Consider the following 18,888-nt stretch of genomic DNA (forward strand, 5'->3'; position numbering starts at 1 on the left):
CATTAAATACTCAGACAAATAAGTTAAATCCAGGGGAAACAATGGGAGGATTTTAAATGTGGTCTATATGGCTCTAAAGTCCAGGCCCATAACTAGTATGTCTATCAATCCTGGAACCTGTTTTAGATTCTGGCCTTCAATTCTCTTAAGATTTATGACCTAATTTTCTTATTTAGTAAAGTGTTATTATAATAATCAAATCTTCTTCCTCCTTCCTATGTTTTAATTCTTCATTGCTAGCTTTTATAGGCTTCGGTATGTCTACTTAAGACAAAATCAGATCTATGTTAATTTGTTGTTTAATACTGAAGTATATGGACTGAAAGAAAAATATACTTAGTAATGAAAGAACTTCATCAGGTATCTTGAAATTTCAAGGAATAAGTACAGAAGCAAATGAACTGGATGATTTGTAGAGCACATGCAATTGCATCAGGCTGTAAGAATTAACAACAAATCTAATTGTGAGAAGTATAGCAGTGTTTTTAAAAGAACATCTTAGAGATATATCTTAGGTAATATAATTTGAAACATTTATTCATATGATAGTAGATTTTTATGATGAAATAAAATATAAATTAGAGAAAGAATCTGTAAGTTTGTCTAGAGTCTAAAACAATCTCTAATGGATGCTGGGCTTAATATCTAGGTGATGGGATGATCTGTGTAGCAAACCACCATGGCACATGTTTTCCTATGTAACAAACCTGCACACCTTGCACATGTATGCCTGAACTTAAAATAAAAATTGGAATTTTAAAAAATAAATAAATTGGAAGTATAACATGAACACAATTAAAGAAAAAGAACTCATCTTTGGTAACGACATGAGAAAAATACTGTCCTATAAGCAAATACACATTTGGAAGTTTAAGAAATTAAAACATAGATACATCTATCATTAAGTAAAGTTCATTTAATGTGCACTGCACATTTGTTTTCTTGATAGAATCATTAGTCTGTTTTCCTTTCATTAAAAATGTTGCAACAAATTTTGTAGAAAAACCTTTAATTCACAACATTAAGTGCTTATTATTACTTTGAAACATATTGGGCTTACAGCCGGGTGCGGTGGCTCACGCCTGTAATCCCAGCACTTTAGGATGCCAAGGCGGGCGGATCACGAGGTCAGGAGATCGAGACCATCCTGGCTAACACAGTGAAACCCCATCTCAACTAAAAAAAAAATACAAAAAATTTAGCCGGGCGCAGTGGCGGGCGCCTGTAGTCCCAGCTACTCGGGAGGCTGAGGCAGGAGAATGGCGTGAATCCGGGAGGCGGAGCTTGCAGCGAGCCGAGATAGTGCCACTGCAGTCTGGCCTGGGCGAAAGAGCGAGACTCCGTCTCAAAAAAAAAAAAAAAGAAACATCGGGCTTACAATAAAATATATAGTTGATTCTTTTTTCTTTTGAATATAAATATTGATTAAGGCTTGCAGGAGAAGGTAATGTGTACGTCTAACAATCTGATCTAAAGTTGTAGAAGTACATCTACTTTAAAATAGGGAGAGAGTGATGTCTGAAATACTAAATCTCAAAAAGAAAAAAGTCATGGTGTTCTAAAAGAGGCAATGGAATCTCTTCTTTTCCTGTCTTTCATAAGAAGAAACTTGAACATGACCGCAATTAAATGGAGTTCATAAATACTTAAGATGTTGAAAGAAATTTGGTCTTCATGAGTTTTGCTCAGACAGGTAGGGGTGAAGAAGAGCACTTTTGAAACCAAACATGGAATATATGTTTAATGCATTGAGCTTTTTACTTAGATGCGCAGATATTGTATTTTGGAAAGCACTACTGGTTCACATATAATGGATATTCAATTATAAGCTTTAAGAATTAATTGGCCGGGTGCAGTGGCTCACGCTTGTAATCCCAGCACTTTGGGAGGCCGAGGCGGGCGGATCACGAGGTCAGGAGATCAAGACGACGGTGAAACCCCGTCTCTACTAAAAATACAAAAAAATTAGCCGGGCGTAGTGGCGGGCGCCTGTAGTCCCAGCTACTCGGAGAGGCTGAGGCAGGAGAATGGCGTGAACCCGGGAGGCAGAGCTTGCAGTGAGCTGAGAGCGCGCCACTGCACTCCAGCCTGGGCGACAGAGCGAGACTCCGTCTCAAAAAAAAAAAAAAAAAAAAAAAAAAAAAAAGAATTAATTATGTGAATGTGTTTCCTTTATGGCAAAGATTGTTTATCTTAGGAAAAAGGGACTTATTTAACTATATTAAAATACAACAGGATGGGGCATAAGGCATGCAGAAACAAATGCCGGCACATGCCCACACACACATGCATGCACGCGAGCGCGCACACACACACACACACACACACACACAGAACTATGCTTCCTGAATCCACAAAACATTGTTGATGAAATGGTTGAAATTATTGTATATATTGTGTCCATTATACATAATAGCTTTTCTTTTATTTGGCTTTAATAGCTTTTCTTTTCTTTTCTTTCCTTTTTTTTTTTTTTTGTCTCGCTCTGTTGCCCAGTCTGGAGTGCAGTGGAACGATCTTGGCTCACTGCAAGCTCTGCCTCCCGGGTTCACACCATTCTCCTGCCTCAGCCTCCTGAGTAGCTGGGATTACAGGTGCTTGCCACCACGTCTGGCTACTTTTTTTGGATTTTAAGTAGAGATGGTGTTTCTCCGTGTTAGCCAGGATGGTGTCAATCTCCTGACCTCCTGATCCACCTGCCTCAGCCTCCCAAAGTGCTGGGATTACAGGCATGAGCCACCGTGCCCAGCCAACAGCTTGTCAACAAAAGTAATTCCCATTTACCTTTGTCTTTCTTTTGCACAGATGTATGAAGCATTTATATTTATGTAGATTAGTATTAACTCAATAAAAAGCAAGCATATTTTTATCTTTGTGTACCTTTATCATCTGTATTGTTAGGAGAAAACCTGCACTATTTAGTTATTAATGCCGCTGATCATTGAGCTAGTGTCAATTATTTGTTTTAAGACCATCTTACCTCTGGCATCATGACATTAAATTATCTTTATCTTCAAAGACCCATTACCTTACCCATGCCCTGCACTAAAGACTGTATAAAAATGGCTTTGTCATGTCTTGAGTATATTTTCAGCACAGTTGGTTCAACTATATATTATTCTAATTAAGCTCACTTCTTAAAAGAACTCTGACATGCATTTATATCTAAGAAAGATGATCAACAAGAAGAGGAAATAAGTAATTTCTTAAAATATGCATAATTTTTAGATGTATTAATAATAATGATGACATATTCATTTGAGAAACAAGGTAATTTAAAGGTTCAGAAGGTCAGTTGTAGAATCATACTACTTAGTTTCAAGTACTGACTCTACTACTTAATAGCTCTATAACTTTCTCTGTGCCTCAATTTTCTCTTTTGTAAATTAGTTAACATACCTTATTCCATACAGTTTTGTGAGGATTAAGTAAATTAATATATCTAAAAATTTCAGCACCCCACCTATTGTGAGGGCTTACATATTAACTAAAAGCTTCTATTATTTTTATTACATAATAATTTTGTTATCTTATTAAGTTGTACTACTTGCTAATATTGAATTTTATGTATGCTAAGTTGTCATAAAAATAAGCTGAAAGGCCGGGCATGATGGCTTACGTCTGTAATCCCAGCACTTTGGGAGACCCAGGCGTGTGGATCACAAGGTCAAGAGATCAAGACCATCTTGGCCAACATGGTGAAACCCCATCTCTACTAGAATTACAAAAATCAGCCGGGTGTGGTGGCAGGCACCTGTAGTCCCAGCTACTCGGGAGGCTGAGGCAGGAGAATCACTTGAACCTGGGAGGCAGAGGTTGCAGTGAGCCGAGAGTGGGCCACTGCATTCCAGCCTGGCGACAGAGCAAGACTCCATCTCAAAATTAAATAATAATAATAATAAGCTGAAAATATTTAGACATATGCATGCCTCCTTACTCACATCTTTCCCCAAATGTACACAATCTAGATATTATTTTCATACCTCTTTGAGTGTGTTTTCATACTTTTTTTTTTTTACTGTCTGGAATATTCTGCTCTCTTTTCATCTGAGAGAAAAAAAAAAGCAATAAAGCAAAACAAAAATAAACCTAACAAAAAAAAAAATCTCCCCTTGGAAGGCAGTGAGGCAGGGCTTCATGTAATGTTTAACAGTTTGGACTGCAGAGACAGTCCAACTTAGTTGGATATTAGTTTTGCCACCAGCCAGTTAAATGATATTGGGCAGGTTATTTAAACTGTATAAGATTCCATTTCTACAACTAAAATCCAAAAAGTAGTAATAAACTTACTTTCTGTGTTGTTGAAAGATTCTGATGAGATACAACATAGAAAGTCTTTGGCAAAACACAGAGGAAAGAGTAAACACTCAGTATAGAATTACTTCATCTTTCAGGACTCATCCATAAACTCCTTTAGAATATCTTCACCATTTCCTCTTTTCAAAACTGATTGTGTCCTTCTTTGTGATATTAAGTGTGTAGTGATGCATTTTCTCCATGTAATTCGCAGTCCTTTTAACCCTTGTTTCTTTTAAATTTATGTCACAGATCTTCGTCTATGACATCCTTAATTATCAATTAGATACTTTGTACTTCTGGAACATAATAGGCACTCACTAAATTTTATTTTCATAAAAAAATAATAAAGAAAATTTTCCTTTAAAATGGTTAAGTATAAAATTGTGATGCAACTTAAAGCATAGGTTTGGAAAAAGGTAGATATAAAGACTTAGATATGTATGTATGCATTATTATAGCAGATTTTTACATAAAATGAGGGAAATACCTTTATTGGCCAACATGTTTAAGGAAATACTGGTATTTTGGTAAATACTTTTAGTTATCATAAGGAATTATCATTGAAATGTTCTTTAACAACTACCTTTTTTGTGTATAATAAAATTATCAAGTTCAATGTGTATTTTACATCCCACAGTGTTATTTTATGACTAGTTATTTTTTCATTCAACCATGTCACAAATTTTTATTGAGGTATTTATTAACATTTTATATTTTGTATTATACAAAGCTCTAGGACAACTGCTTTGGGGAATATAAAAATTAAGTACGACAGAGTTCCTATCTGCAAAACTTTCTATTCAAATTAATGGTGATGATACTTGCACATAAATAATAATATAAAAATGCAAAAATCATTGTATTTTGTAAAAGAGGTAAATATAGAGTAATATGTGTGCTATGCACAACACTGAAAAATTTAGAGACCTTATACAGAAAATCACTTCAGATTTCAAACTGAAAACTGTAAGGGGTTTAAGAGGGTCTTCCATGGATACTGTTGGGACTCAAAATAAAAATGAACAGTGTGACCAAATGTTACAAGGAACTGGGAAGTTAGAATGAGCAGACTGAAACACTAAATTTCACATCATTCTATTTTGTGATGGGGCAAAATGCAGAATCATTTAAGACAGAATGCAAGAGAAAGAAATGTATGGTTGCAAACCATGTAAACCAACCAGTACTGGTTATATAATTTGGGGACCACAGTGTAAAATTATAATATGGCCCTCTGGTCAAAAATTAAGAATTTCAAGATAATAGTATCAGAGTATTAAACTAAGTATGGGACCTGCATAAGGGCAGGACCTTGTGAGAAAAGAAAGTTCCCTGGAACCCTTGGCGAGACTAGTGACAGGGGGGTGGCTCACTTACTCAGCTGCCATGCTCAAACCCCTTGTGGGAGGGGGAGCACGCAGGTGAGCGGGTGCTGGGGCCAGGTGAACACTTTTGGGCTCTGGCCCTAGGACAGCATCTAGGGGTGTGTTACAATTAATGCTCTTTTAGCAGCTGCCATCCACTGACAGCTAAATGTTCATCAGCTCAGTGGAGAGTCAGGGTGACAGCCTTTTATACCCTGCCCTCTTGGTACCCAGGTCCTTGTCTGGCATCCAGGAAGAAACAAGTCACATGGACTTGAAGGTAGATACGTGGATCCATTTCAATACCTAGCTGCTACATATCTTATTAATGTATGTTTTTACACTCTCCTTTTCACGGATGGTGAAAGCTGTGATTTAACTGAATGATGGAGGTGGCTCTCAGCGGAATGGGAACCGGAAAGGGGATGGAGTGGAAGATAATCTTCCCCTGAAGTCTGGCCATCCCCATCCAAACTCCTCCCCAACCATACAGCTGCCTCTTTGATGTTCAGATGCTTCGTCTTTCCTTCTCTGCTGTGCTGCTTTGCTCCTCTGCCAATGGAGTTTGGGGCTTTTATGGGTACAAGATGGGTGTGGTGGGCCAGGGTGGTTTTGGAAAAGCAACATTCAGCCAGGAAAATAGGGACGTGAAGTTCTCATTTAGGGCCACAGGCTCAGGCTTGTGAGCAGGGCCTTTGCTGGGGAACCACCCCCCTCTACCCAGTATTTCCCTGCCTTCTGTTCATAAATTTTTGCAAATCTTCAGGTCATATACCCATGAAGCCAGCTCTGGCCAGAGCAGCCTGAGGTTATCTATTCCCAAAGCTTACATGCATTTACATAAAGATTGACCTGAGGGCATTTTCCTACACATAATCACCCCATAATATATAGAAAGAAAAGCTGTTAATATTGGTGGAGAAGTGCAAAAACTGCTTAGGCTTTGCATTTCTCTGAATGTCAATCTGCAAAAAGACAGAAGGAAAAAAGAAGGAAGATGCATATAAATGTGAAATGTGGATATGCCCTAATATATACTTCTATAACAGCTCATATAAGAACATTTTTATTTGACAAAATAAAGGTAAAAGTAATTAGTCCTTGTTCCAAATAAATAAATAGTTTGGTGAGCAAGAAAGATAAAAAAACAAACAAAAAAAAAACCAGACAACGTGGCTTACATTTTTTTTAAGTTCTATGATAGAGGCTGCTCAGAATGCTGGTAAGATAGAACAGAGAAGGGGACCTAACACAGACTTTGTGGGTAGGAACCTGAATCTAGAACCAATACCCTAAAGACTATCCTATATGATTTTATTTTGCCCTTTCTTCTCACTTCAATCATCCTTTTCTTTCATTCATAATCCATAATATCAATAATGCTTTGGTAATCTGATGGTTTCATTATTTGTTTCACATTCAGATTGTATGACTCCAGGAAATAAGTTGTTTGTTTAGATGAAAGCAACTGTTGGGGCTCAGCAAGTATATGTTGGATGAGAGATAACTGAGTGAGATGAGAGCCAAAGGTCAATAAACGTTATCAGGGCAAATAGTGGAATACATAAATCCAAAGATTCACAGAAAATGTAAAGACGTGGAGGGATGAGAAGAAATGATAATAAATAATAAACACAACGTATCTCACTGTAGCTGAGATACATGCATGCAGTAGAAAGGAGAGTGTAAAGACAGTAAGATATGTAGCAGCTAGGTATTGAAATGGATCCATGTATCTGCCTGTATTCTGGGTTACAAACAACAGAATACATGTTGCTATCTGATTATTAGAGGAAAATTAAATGTTCACAGAATCAAGGAGCAACTGAAGAATCAGACTTTGAAAATAGTCCAAAAATAAGTCTATTATTTTTTGTTAAAATGAAGGAACGATAACCTTTTACTTTTTAGCAGAAAAGTTCTCCTCAGTATGCTGTTTTTACTGTTCTAGGACAGATAGAAAACACTACCACTTCTACATAGTGCTAGCACTGTCCCAGAGCACCCAAATCAATCATTTATCTCCCCGTCACTTGTTTCAAATGTAATCTCAGATGTGACAGTTCATTAAATAGAATCTACTTCTCATGAATGAGCCCTAGTAACCAGGTATGGCAGAAAGAAAATAGCTCCATTTTGACTATTGCAGTTGGAGGCAGGGCATTATAGCTTATCAACATTTCAAACAAATGTGAATTAATCACAAAATTATGGGGGTTAGAGAGTCAAATGTGTGGCAAAACTGATTAAAGACCTTCTAAGGAGGTGATTTTTTTTTTTTAGTAAAAACGAAACAAAAACCTGCACAACAACCATAACAGTAACAATATGGAAAGTCATTGGGATATTTCAGGTATGAGAGTAATATGACCTCATTTGTGATTCAAAATGATTACTTGAATATCATTGTGGAAAATATATTGGAATGAAACAACAACAAAAAAGACTTATAGACAAATAATAGGTTTTCATAGTAATTCAGGTAGGAAATTGTTGCAGGAAGTCAGGGACCCCAAGCAGAGGGACCGGCTGAAGCCGCAGCAGAAAAACATAAATTGTGAAGATTTCATGGACATTTATTAGTTCCCAAAATTAATACTTTTATAATTTCTTATGCCTGTCTTTACTACAATCTCTGAACATAAATTATGAAGATTTCACAGACATTTATTAGTTCCCAAAATTAATACTTTTATAATTTCTTACTCCTGTTTTACTTTAATCTCTTAATCCTGTCATCTTCGTAAGCTGAGGATGTATGTCGCCTCAGGACCCTGTGATGATTGCGTTAACTGTACAAATTGTTTGTGAAATGTGTGTTTGAACAATATGAAATCTGATTGTAAAACATGGGTGTTTGAACAATATGAAATCAGGGCACCCTGAAAAAGAACGCATAACAGCGATTTTCAGCGAACGAGGGAAGATAACCCTAAGGTCTGACTGCCTGCGGGGTCAGACAGAATACAGCCATATTTTTCTTCTTGCAGAGAGCCTATAGACAGACACGTGAGTAAGATAATATCACTGAATTATTTTCCCAGCAAGGAATATTAATAATACCCTGGGAAAGGAATGCATTCCCAGGGTTAGGTCTATAGACGGTCGCTCTGGGAGTGCCCGTCTTATGCGGTTGAGAAAAGGACTGAAATATGCCATGATCTCCTGCAGTACCCTCAGGCTTACTAGGATTTGGAAATTCCAGCCTGGTAAATTCGAGTCAGATCGGTTGTCTGCTCTTGAACACTGTTTCCTGTTAAGATGTTTATCAAGACAATGCATGCCCAGTGGGACATGGACCCTTATCAGTAATTCTAATTTCACCCTTGCCTTGTGATCTTGCTCTGCCCTTTGCTTTGTGATCTTTTATTGCTCTTTGAAGCAAGTGATCTCTGTGACCTACTCCCTATTTGTACACCCCCTCCCCTTTTGAAATCCCTAATAAAAACTTGCTGGTTTTGCGGCTCGAGGTCGCCATCACGGTCCTACCAATATGTGATATCACCCCTGGAGGCCCAGCTGTAAAATTTCTCTCTTTGTACTCTCTCTCTTTATTTCTCAGACCAGCTGACACTTAGGGAAAATAGAAAGGACTTACATTGAAATATTGGGGGCTGCTTCCCCCAGTAGGACATTACAGGAAATTTACTAGGCCCAAGCAGAGGCTGTGAAGATGAAGAAAATATGTTACTGATATAAACTCTATGTCAGTGACTGTATGGTAAAAATACAATGTGATAGTTAAGAGCAATACGAAGAATTCCAAGATGACTTCCAGGTTTCTGGCTTGAGAAGGAATGCGAGGTAGGTTTAATATCCAAAACTCAATTTTGATAGTTAATTTTATGTCAACTTCACTGAATCATGGATTGCCCAGATATCTGGTCAAACCTTATTTCTGGATGTGTCTCTTACAGTTAGTTAGATAGTCAATGAGAGGGGTAGAAGAGGGTTCTCCCCCACCCACTAGGAATGTTGGGTGATAGTTTAGCAATTATTGCATTTCCTCTTTTAAAATGAGAATTCAGTAGCCAGGGAGAGGCCATTTCCTGATGGATTACATCTGTTAATGTCAAAATGTTAATTGAAGGTAGGCCCCAGGGAGCATGAGTGTTAACAGACAAAATGGTGAAGATATTCTAGGGACACACTAACCCGGAAAAGGAAAGAAAACCTCTGATGGGTATGCATATAACTTCCTAAAATACACTGCATGTGCTCAAATCCAAAGCTTAAGGAGAGCACTTAGCATGCAGGAAGCACACCTGAAAAGAAGAATCCTGGAAAAGAGGCAGTCCTAGGATCAAGGTTAAATGCCCATTTTTGTCCACTTGGGTCTCTTGCAAGCAAATTTTCCTTTCTTTCCTGTTCAAAAGCCTTTTAAAATAAACTTTCTCTCCTGCTTTGGAACTTGCCTTGGTTTCTTTTCCTGCTGTATGCCCCTCAGTAGAATTATTTCTTCTGAAGGGCAAAACTGAAGTTGCTGCAGACCTGTATGGATCCACCACCAGTAACTCCAGGTAACTCGAATGTCTGCCACCACCAGCATGTCTGAGAGGGTGCTTCTGGGAGATATTAGTATTTAAAATGGTAGACTAAATATGTGGATTTGCCATCTCCTTTGTGGGTGGGCATCATCTAATCCACTGAGAGCCTGAATAGAACAAAAAGGTGGAGGAAGGGAGGATTTGTTTTCTCTCACTCTGCCTGAAAACTTGAGTTAGAACACTGATCTTCTCTTGCCCTTGCTGCCCCTAGTTTTCAGGCCTTCATACTTGGACTGAAATCTATACCATTGGTTCTCTGACTCTTAAGACTTTGAACCATGCTACTGGCCTTTCTGCATCTACAGCTTGCAGACAGTAGATCATGGGACTTCTCAGTCACCATAATCATGTGAGCCAATACTTTACAGAAAATACAATAAAGCAGTATCTTGTTGCTTGTGTTTCCCTGGAAAATTCTAAGTAATACAGCAACCAATAGAATTTTAAAAAACACAAGATCATTTTCTCATTTCCAATACAGGAAGACAAAGCATTTGACAACATTTATGAATGCTTCATATTAAAGGCAGTAGTAGAGATGAAAAAAGAAGCTTTATCAAACTGATTAAAAGCATGTATAAAAATTTGATAGCTGACATCGTACTTATCTGTGAAAGACTGAATTTTTACCAGAAAGATCAGGGATAAGATGAAGATGGCCATACTCTCCACTCTTATTAAACATTGGATTAGAATTTTCAGTCAGATCAACTAGGGAACAACAACAACAAAAGAGTGGAGACCAAAATTGGAAGGGAAAAATACAACTATCTTTATTTATTAATTGCATTATGGTTTATATATGAAATCCCAAGGAATCCATTAAGCAACTATTACACCTAATAAACAAGTTTAGCAAGGTTAGGATCCAAGATCAATACATAGAAGTCAATTGCATTTTTATATACTTCCAAGAAATAATAAAAAAATTAAAAAAATTCAATTTTGAAAAGCAGCAAAAAGAATAATATATAGAGATATAAATTTACAAAATAAATGCAAGACTTGTACACTAAAATGTGTAAAACATGAAGAAAAGAAATAAAAGATTTCTTTTCCTAAAAATACAGAAAGAATTCCACGTAAATGGATCAGAAGTCGTAATGTTGTTAAAATAACAATAATCCCAAATTAGTCTGCAGATTAAATGCAATCTGTCTCAAAATTGTAGCTGGAGAAATTTGGAAATTTACAAAATAATACAGGAGCTAGAAATAAATTATTTAGGCAGATAGTGAGGGCAACAGAGTCCTCAGCAGAGCTTCCCTTCTGAAAAAAAAAAAAGCAGCCCCCACAAAACATCTTTTGTAACAAGAAGCAGCCTGAAAAATCGAGCTGCAAACATAGATAAGCAAACTGGAAGTTTTCACAAGGGAATGCCGGCAGATATGCCAATAGAAAAGGGCTACCTGGGGGCCAGGCATGTCCAAAATGAAGGCTGCATCATCCCTTTTTTGTTGTTGTTGTTACCACGTGTACAGTAAGGAATGGGCAGCATGATGCAGCTCAGGCAGAGAACCCACCCACATTGTAAAAGATAACAATGGAGGCAGTCAGAAATTCATGCCCTAAGCAAATTGGACACCTAGTCCTAACCAGTTTTTCATGCCCTATGCAAATGGCACACCTGTTCCAACCAGTCTTTTATGCCCTATGTAAATAAGACACCATCTCCTCAGCAGCTGATCTATAAAATCCCCTGCATTTTGCCAAGGACTGACAACCCATTTTTCTCCGACCCCTCTCTGCAGCAGAAAGCTATTCTCTTTTTTTCACACATTAAACTTCTGCTGTCCACCTGATTGTTCGTGTGTCCACATCCTTGTTTTCCTTGGCAATGGGACAACAAACCTTGGGTATGACGCCAGACAATGAGGTCGTTTCAAAAATAATCCTAAAATGTATTGTAAATTCTCAAGAACTCAGTATTGCTTAAATATTCTTGACATAGAAGAACAAATTTGTAGAAAACACATTTTCTAATTTCAAAACTGACTACAAAAGTAAAGTAAAATACTAACACAAGAGTAGACAAATAGATCAATGGAACACAACTGAGAGTCCATAAATAAACCCTCAAATTTTGCTCGAATGATTGTTGGCAAAAGTTTCAAGACAATTCAATGTCGGAATGAATTGTTCTTTTAACAAATGGTGCCAGGTCTAGATATGCACATGCAAAACAATGACTCCAATCCCTACTCCACACCATATATAAAATTAACTCAAATTAGATCAAAAGTCAAAAAATAAGACCAAAAACTATGAAAATCTTACAAAAAAACATACACATATATCTTCTTGAACATGAATTAGGCAATGATTACTTAGAACCATTTTAAAACATAAGTAATAATAACAACAAAAATATAAATTCTTCCTCAAAATTAAAATGTTTTTGTTCTTCAAAGAAGACCATTAAGAAAGTAAAAAGACAACCTACTAATTTGGAGAAAATATTTGAAAAGCATTTCTGTTAAGGAACTTGTATGTAGAATATATAAAGGATTCTTTGAATTAAATAATAATAAAATGAAAAAATAAGCATGCTATCTGAATAGTCATTTCTCAAAAGAAGATATGAAAATGGTCAATAAGCACAGGAAAATGCTCAACATTTATTATTTACCAAGGAAATGTAAATCTAAACCACCATAACCTATCACTTCATGACCAGTTGAATGACTATATTCCAAAGACAAAATAGTGTTGTGAGGATGTAGAGAAATTAGAGCCCTTATACACCACTTGTGGGAATGTAAAATAATGCATCTACTTTGGGCAATAGTCTTGCAGTTCCTGTAAATGTTAAACATACAATACCCTGTGGCCCAGCAATTCCACTTCTAGGCACATACTCAAAAGAAATAAAACATTACTTCCACACGAAGCTTGTACACAAATATTCATAGCCCTAATAGCCAAAAGTGTAAATGACCATCAAATGTCCATCAAATAATGAATGGATAAATAGAAAGTGGCTTATTTCTATAATAAAATATTTAGCAATAAAAAAATGGAGTATCCATGCATACTCCAACATGGATGAACCTTGACAACATTATTATAAGTGAAATACGCTACTCACAAAAGAGCACATGTTGTATTATTCTATTCATATGAAATGACCAAAATAGGGAAATTGTTAGAATCACCAAGAAGATAAATGGTTGCCTAAAGCTAAACAATGATGGGAAAGCATGGAAGGAAATGAGGAGTAACTGCTAATGGGTATAGAATTACTTTTTAAAGTTATGAAAATGTTTTAAAATACATTGTGGTAATCATGGCACGAAGTCATGAATATACTAAAAACCACTGCATGATACACTTTAAATGGGCAAATTGTATATAATATGCATGTATCTTGATGAAGCTGTTACTAAAGAAGAAAGAGCCTGTAGTCCCAGCTACTCAGGAAGCTGAGATGGGAGTTTTGCTTGAGCCCAGGAGTTCAAGATCAGCCTGGAAAACAGTGAGACCCTCTCTAAAAAAAGAAAAAAAAAATGTTCAGAAGTGGTCACCTAGTATTAGAATCATAAAATACATACTTAAAAAAAGGATGCTGCAAACTCTCTGTTATCTCTATCTCAATTAATATTTACACTTTAGAATATGAGGAAAAATTTTATTAGTAAAATAGAGTAGCCTGTTAATCAACATAATAAGTGTTAGAAAGAAGCTGTTTGTGAAGTTAATGTAATTTATAAATGTAGATTGTAAAAATATATTTGTGATGCTCTTGTCAGAGGCATTTGAACCAGAGTGACTCCATCTTGAATAGGGGCTGGGTAGAAATAGAGGCTGAGACCTACTGAGTTGCATTTGTAGGAGGTTAGACACTCTAACTCACGGGATGAGATAGGAGGTCGGAATAAGATACAGGTCAAGCAGACCTTGCTGATAAAACAGGTTGCAATAAAGAATCTGACCAAAACCAAGATGTTGAAGAAAGTGACCTCTAGTGATACTCACTGCTCATTATATGTTAATTCTAATTCATTAGCATGCTAAAAAAAACTCTCCAACCAATGCCATGACAGTTTATAAATGCCACGGCAATATCAGGAAGTTGCCCTATATGGTCTAAAAAGGGAAGGAGCCCTCAGATCAGGGAATTGCCCACTCCTTTACTGGAAAAACTCGTGAATAGTCTACACCTCGTTTAGCACATAATCAAAAAATAACCATTAAAATTGCAAACCAGAAGCCCTTTGGACCGCTCTGCCTATGGAGCAGCCAGTCTTTATTCCTTTACTTTCTTAATAAACTTGCTTTCACTTTACTCTATGCTTTTTGCCATTAATTCTTTCTCACGTGAGATCCAAGAATTATTCTTTATTCAAGTAACACTCTTAGTGTTACATAAATTTAACAATTTAAAAAATCTTTATGAAACCTATACAGTTACTTGTGGGAGTGAGCTCTGAAGGCTTGATACTTAAATGTTCCTGGGTCTAGCTACTTATTTAAGAGGTTTTATTTCCTGTTTCACAATATAAATATAATTGATTGAATTTGTCTTGTAAATGTTCTCCTTTCTGACTTAAGTACACCTTTCTGATAGGTGGTGGTCTATGATCCCAAAAAATAGAGGACAAATAGATGTTTGTTCAATAAAGTGCTACATATTGAGGCAAAACTTCTTCTGAGACTTGCTTTTATTTCAATCTTCTTATATGGTAGAATAGCAATCTACCTCAAAATATATTGAAGGCAATCACTGTCTATTGTCAAATAAAATTACAAGAGACCATTGCTCTCGACTGATTTCTTGCACTAGGCTCCAACAGACCAAACCAAACTAAAATGGAAACACTTATGAATTTTGATGTAATCAAGCTGAAACTTCAAAACAAAAGACAAATCCTAAAACAGACTAGTCTTTTTTATTCTGTCTAATAATACAAGGTTCCAACATAATAAAGAAGTCACCTCTGTGCTAACCCTCAAAAAAAAGCAACCTGAAATAACCAATCAGTTTTTGTTGTTGTTCTGTTCCTTTGTTTCCACCTAACAAAACCTACTGTTTTGCTGTTTCTTGGTGAGAGCTGAGACCAAATATGTCCAGTATGATGGTGACAGAGTGACATCAATGCCTAAAATTTTAGTTAATCTTTCAAAATTCAGGGATTGACCAAAAGGGAAAAATTGTTAAATTTTAATTTAGCCTAACATTGCCTCCTTACATATTTTAAGTTCTGCCTAAAGATTTATCCATATGTAACAAGATATAACCTAAATAGATACATAAACAGACTAGAACATACTCTTATATCAATCCCAGAGTTTTATCCAATCATAGGAAGTCAACTGTTTAAACCATGTTTCAAATAAGACAGATGCTGAGCTATAACCAATCCAATTATTTCTATATCCCACTTTTCCTTTTTATATGTCACTTTCCTTCTGTCTATAAATGTTATCCAACCATGTGGCAGCCTCAGAGTCACTCTAAACCTATGGTGGTTCCCAGGGCTGCCTGATTCACAAATCATTGTATTAGTTCATTTTCATGCTGCTGATAAAGACATACCTGAGACTAGGCAATTTACAAAAGAAAGAGATTTATTGGGCTTACAGTTCCACAAGCTGGGGAGGCATCACATTCATGATGGAAGATGAAAGGCACATTTCACATGGCAGCAGACAAGAGAGGGCTTGTGCAGGGAAACTCCCATTTTTAAACCATCAGATCTCATGAGACTCATTCACTATCACAAGAACAGCATAGCAAAGACCTGCCCCCATAATTCAATCACCTCCCACTGGGTTCCTCCCAAATATGTGGGAATTGTGGGAGCTACTATTCAAGATGAGATTTGGGTGGGAACACAGCCAAACCATATCATTCCAGCCGTGGCCCCTTCCAAATCTTATGTCCTCACATTTCAAAACCAATCATGCCTTCCCAACAGTCCCCCAAAGTCTTAACTAATTTCAGCATTAACCCACAAGTCCATAGTCCAAATTCTCATCTGAGACAAGGCAAGTCCCTTCCACCTATGAACCTGTAAAATCAAAGGCAAGTTAGTTACTTCCTAGATACAATGGGGATATAATCATTGGGTAAATACACCCATTCCAAATGTTAAAAAAAAAAAAATTGGCCAAAACAAACTACAGGCCCCATGCAAGTCTGAAATCCAGCAGGGCAGTGAAATCTTAAAGCTCCAAAATGATCTCCTTTGACTCTATGTCTCATGCAGGTCATGCTGATGCAAGAGGTGGGTTCCCATGGTCTTGGGCAGCTCTGCCCTTGGCTTTGCAGGGTACAGCCTCCCTCCTGGCTGCTTTCACAAGCAGGCATTGTCAGTGGCTTTCCCAGGCACATGATGCAAGCTGTCAGTGGATCTACCATTGCAGGGTCTGGAGGACAGAGGCCCTCTTCTCATAGCTGCACTAGACAGTGCCGCAGTAGGGACTCTTTGTGGGGGCTCCAACTCCACATTTCCCTCCTGCACTGCCCTAACAGAGGTTCTCCATGAGATCCCTGCTCCTGCAGCAAACTTCTGTCTGGACATCCAGGTGTTTCCATACATCCTTTGAAATCTAGGTGGAGGTACCCAAACCCCAATTCTTGACTTCTGTGCACTAGCAGACTCAACACTATGTGGAAGCTGCCAATACTTGATGCTTGCACCCGCTGAAGCCATGGCCTGAGCTCTATGTTGGCTCCTTTCAGTCATGGCTGGAGTGGCTGGGACACAAGGCACCAAGTCCCCAGGCTGCACACAGCACAGGGACCCTGGGCCCAGACCCCAAAAGGCACTTTTTCCTCCTAGGCCTCTGGGCCTGTGATGGGATGGGCTGCTGTGAAGACCTCTGACATGCCCTGGAGACATTTCCCCATTGACTAGGGGATTAACATTCAGCCCCTCATTACTTATGCTAATTTCTGCAGCTAGCTTGAATTTCTCCCCAGAAAATGGGATTTTCTTTTCTATGGCATTGGCAGGTTGCAAATTTTCCAAACTTTTATGCTCTGCTTCCTTTATAAAACTGAATGCCTTTAACAGCACCCAATTCACCTCTTGGATTCTTTGCTGCTTAGAAATTTCTTCCGCTAGATACCCTAAATCATCTCCCTCAAGTTCAAAGTTCCACAAGTCTCTAGGGCAGGGGCAACATGCCACCAGTCTCTTTTCTAAAACGTAACAAGAGTCACCTTTGCTCCAGTTCCTAACAAGTTCCTATCTCCATCTGAGACCACCTCAGCCTGGACTTTATTGTCCATACCACTATCAGCAATTTGGGCAAAGCCATTCAACAAGTCTCTAGGAAGTTCCACACTTTCCCATATTTTCCTGTATTCTTCTGATTCCTTAAAACTGTTCCAACCTCTGACTGTTACCCAGGTCCAAAGTTGCTTCCACATTTTCAGGTATCTTATCAGCAGCGCCCCAATCTCCTGGTACCAATTTACTGTATTAGTTTGTTTTCATGCTGCTGATAAAGATCCACCTGAGACTGGGCAATTTATAAAAGAGGGTTATTGCACTTACAGTTCCACGTGGCTGCGGAGGCCTCACAATCATGGTGGAAGGTGAAAAGCACATCTCACATGGCAGCAGACAAGAGAAGAGAGCTTGCGCAGGGAAACTCCCATTTTTAAAAATCATCAGATCTTGTGAGACTCGTTCACTATCATGAGAACAGTGCAGGGAAGACCTGAACCCATAATTCAATGACTTACCAACAGGATCCTCCCATGACATGTGGGAATTGTGGGAGCTACAATTCAAGATGAGATTTGGTTGGGAACACAGCCAAACCATATCATCATTCTTTGCTAAATTAAACTCTATTAAATTTAATTTGTTTACTTTTTCTTGTAACACTACCCAAATAATCTAAAGTGTATGTAGCTAAACAAGTTTGGTTTATACCCATAGATTGTAGATGGTCTAATTGAAGACTGTAGAAATCACAAAGATGCAGATAAAATACATAAAGTGTTTGTTTTAGAACCCAAGAGAAAAGAAATTGCTAAGGTGCAGGAAGTGATTATTAATGGGTTAGTGATATCAGATCTAAAATATCTCTACCTGGTTTAAAAGTTGGAATAATACTGATGCCTAAGTCATTTATAATTTTTCAAGATGAAATTAAATTTAAGGCAAGTTTAAAAAGTGATTCTACAAGTTTATATTTCTATATATACGGTCATATACATATATACATGTACATATACACACACACACAAACATATACACACACACAGTCATGTTCCACATAACATTTCAGTTAACAATAGACGGCATATACAGCAGGAGTCCCATAAGATTACATGAAGCTGAAAATTTTCTATTGCTTAGTGAAGATGTAGCTGCTCATGCATTTGTTGTTATGCTGGTATAAACAAATTGTGCTTCTAAGGGTATAAAAGTACAGTATAGCATATATAATTATATATATACATAATAATAATTACAATAAATGACTATGTTACTGGCTTATACATTTACCAATTTACTTTACTATACTTTTTATCAGCATTTTAGTGTGTATTCTTTCTACTTATGTAACTTCATATATATAAATACATTAATATATATAAACAAACAGAGTATTCTGCCACATAACATTTTAGTAAACAATGGAGTGCATATACGGCAGTGGTCTCCTAAGATAATAATGGAGCTGAAAAACTTATTTATATATATAATTAAATTATA

This window comes from Nomascus leucogenys, chromosome 15 (genome assembly GCF_006542625.1).
Source record: "Nomascus leucogenys isolate Asia chromosome 15, Asia_NLE_v1, whole genome shotgun sequence".
Lineage (NCBI taxonomy): Eukaryota > Metazoa > Chordata > Mammalia > Primates > Hylobatidae > Nomascus > Nomascus leucogenys.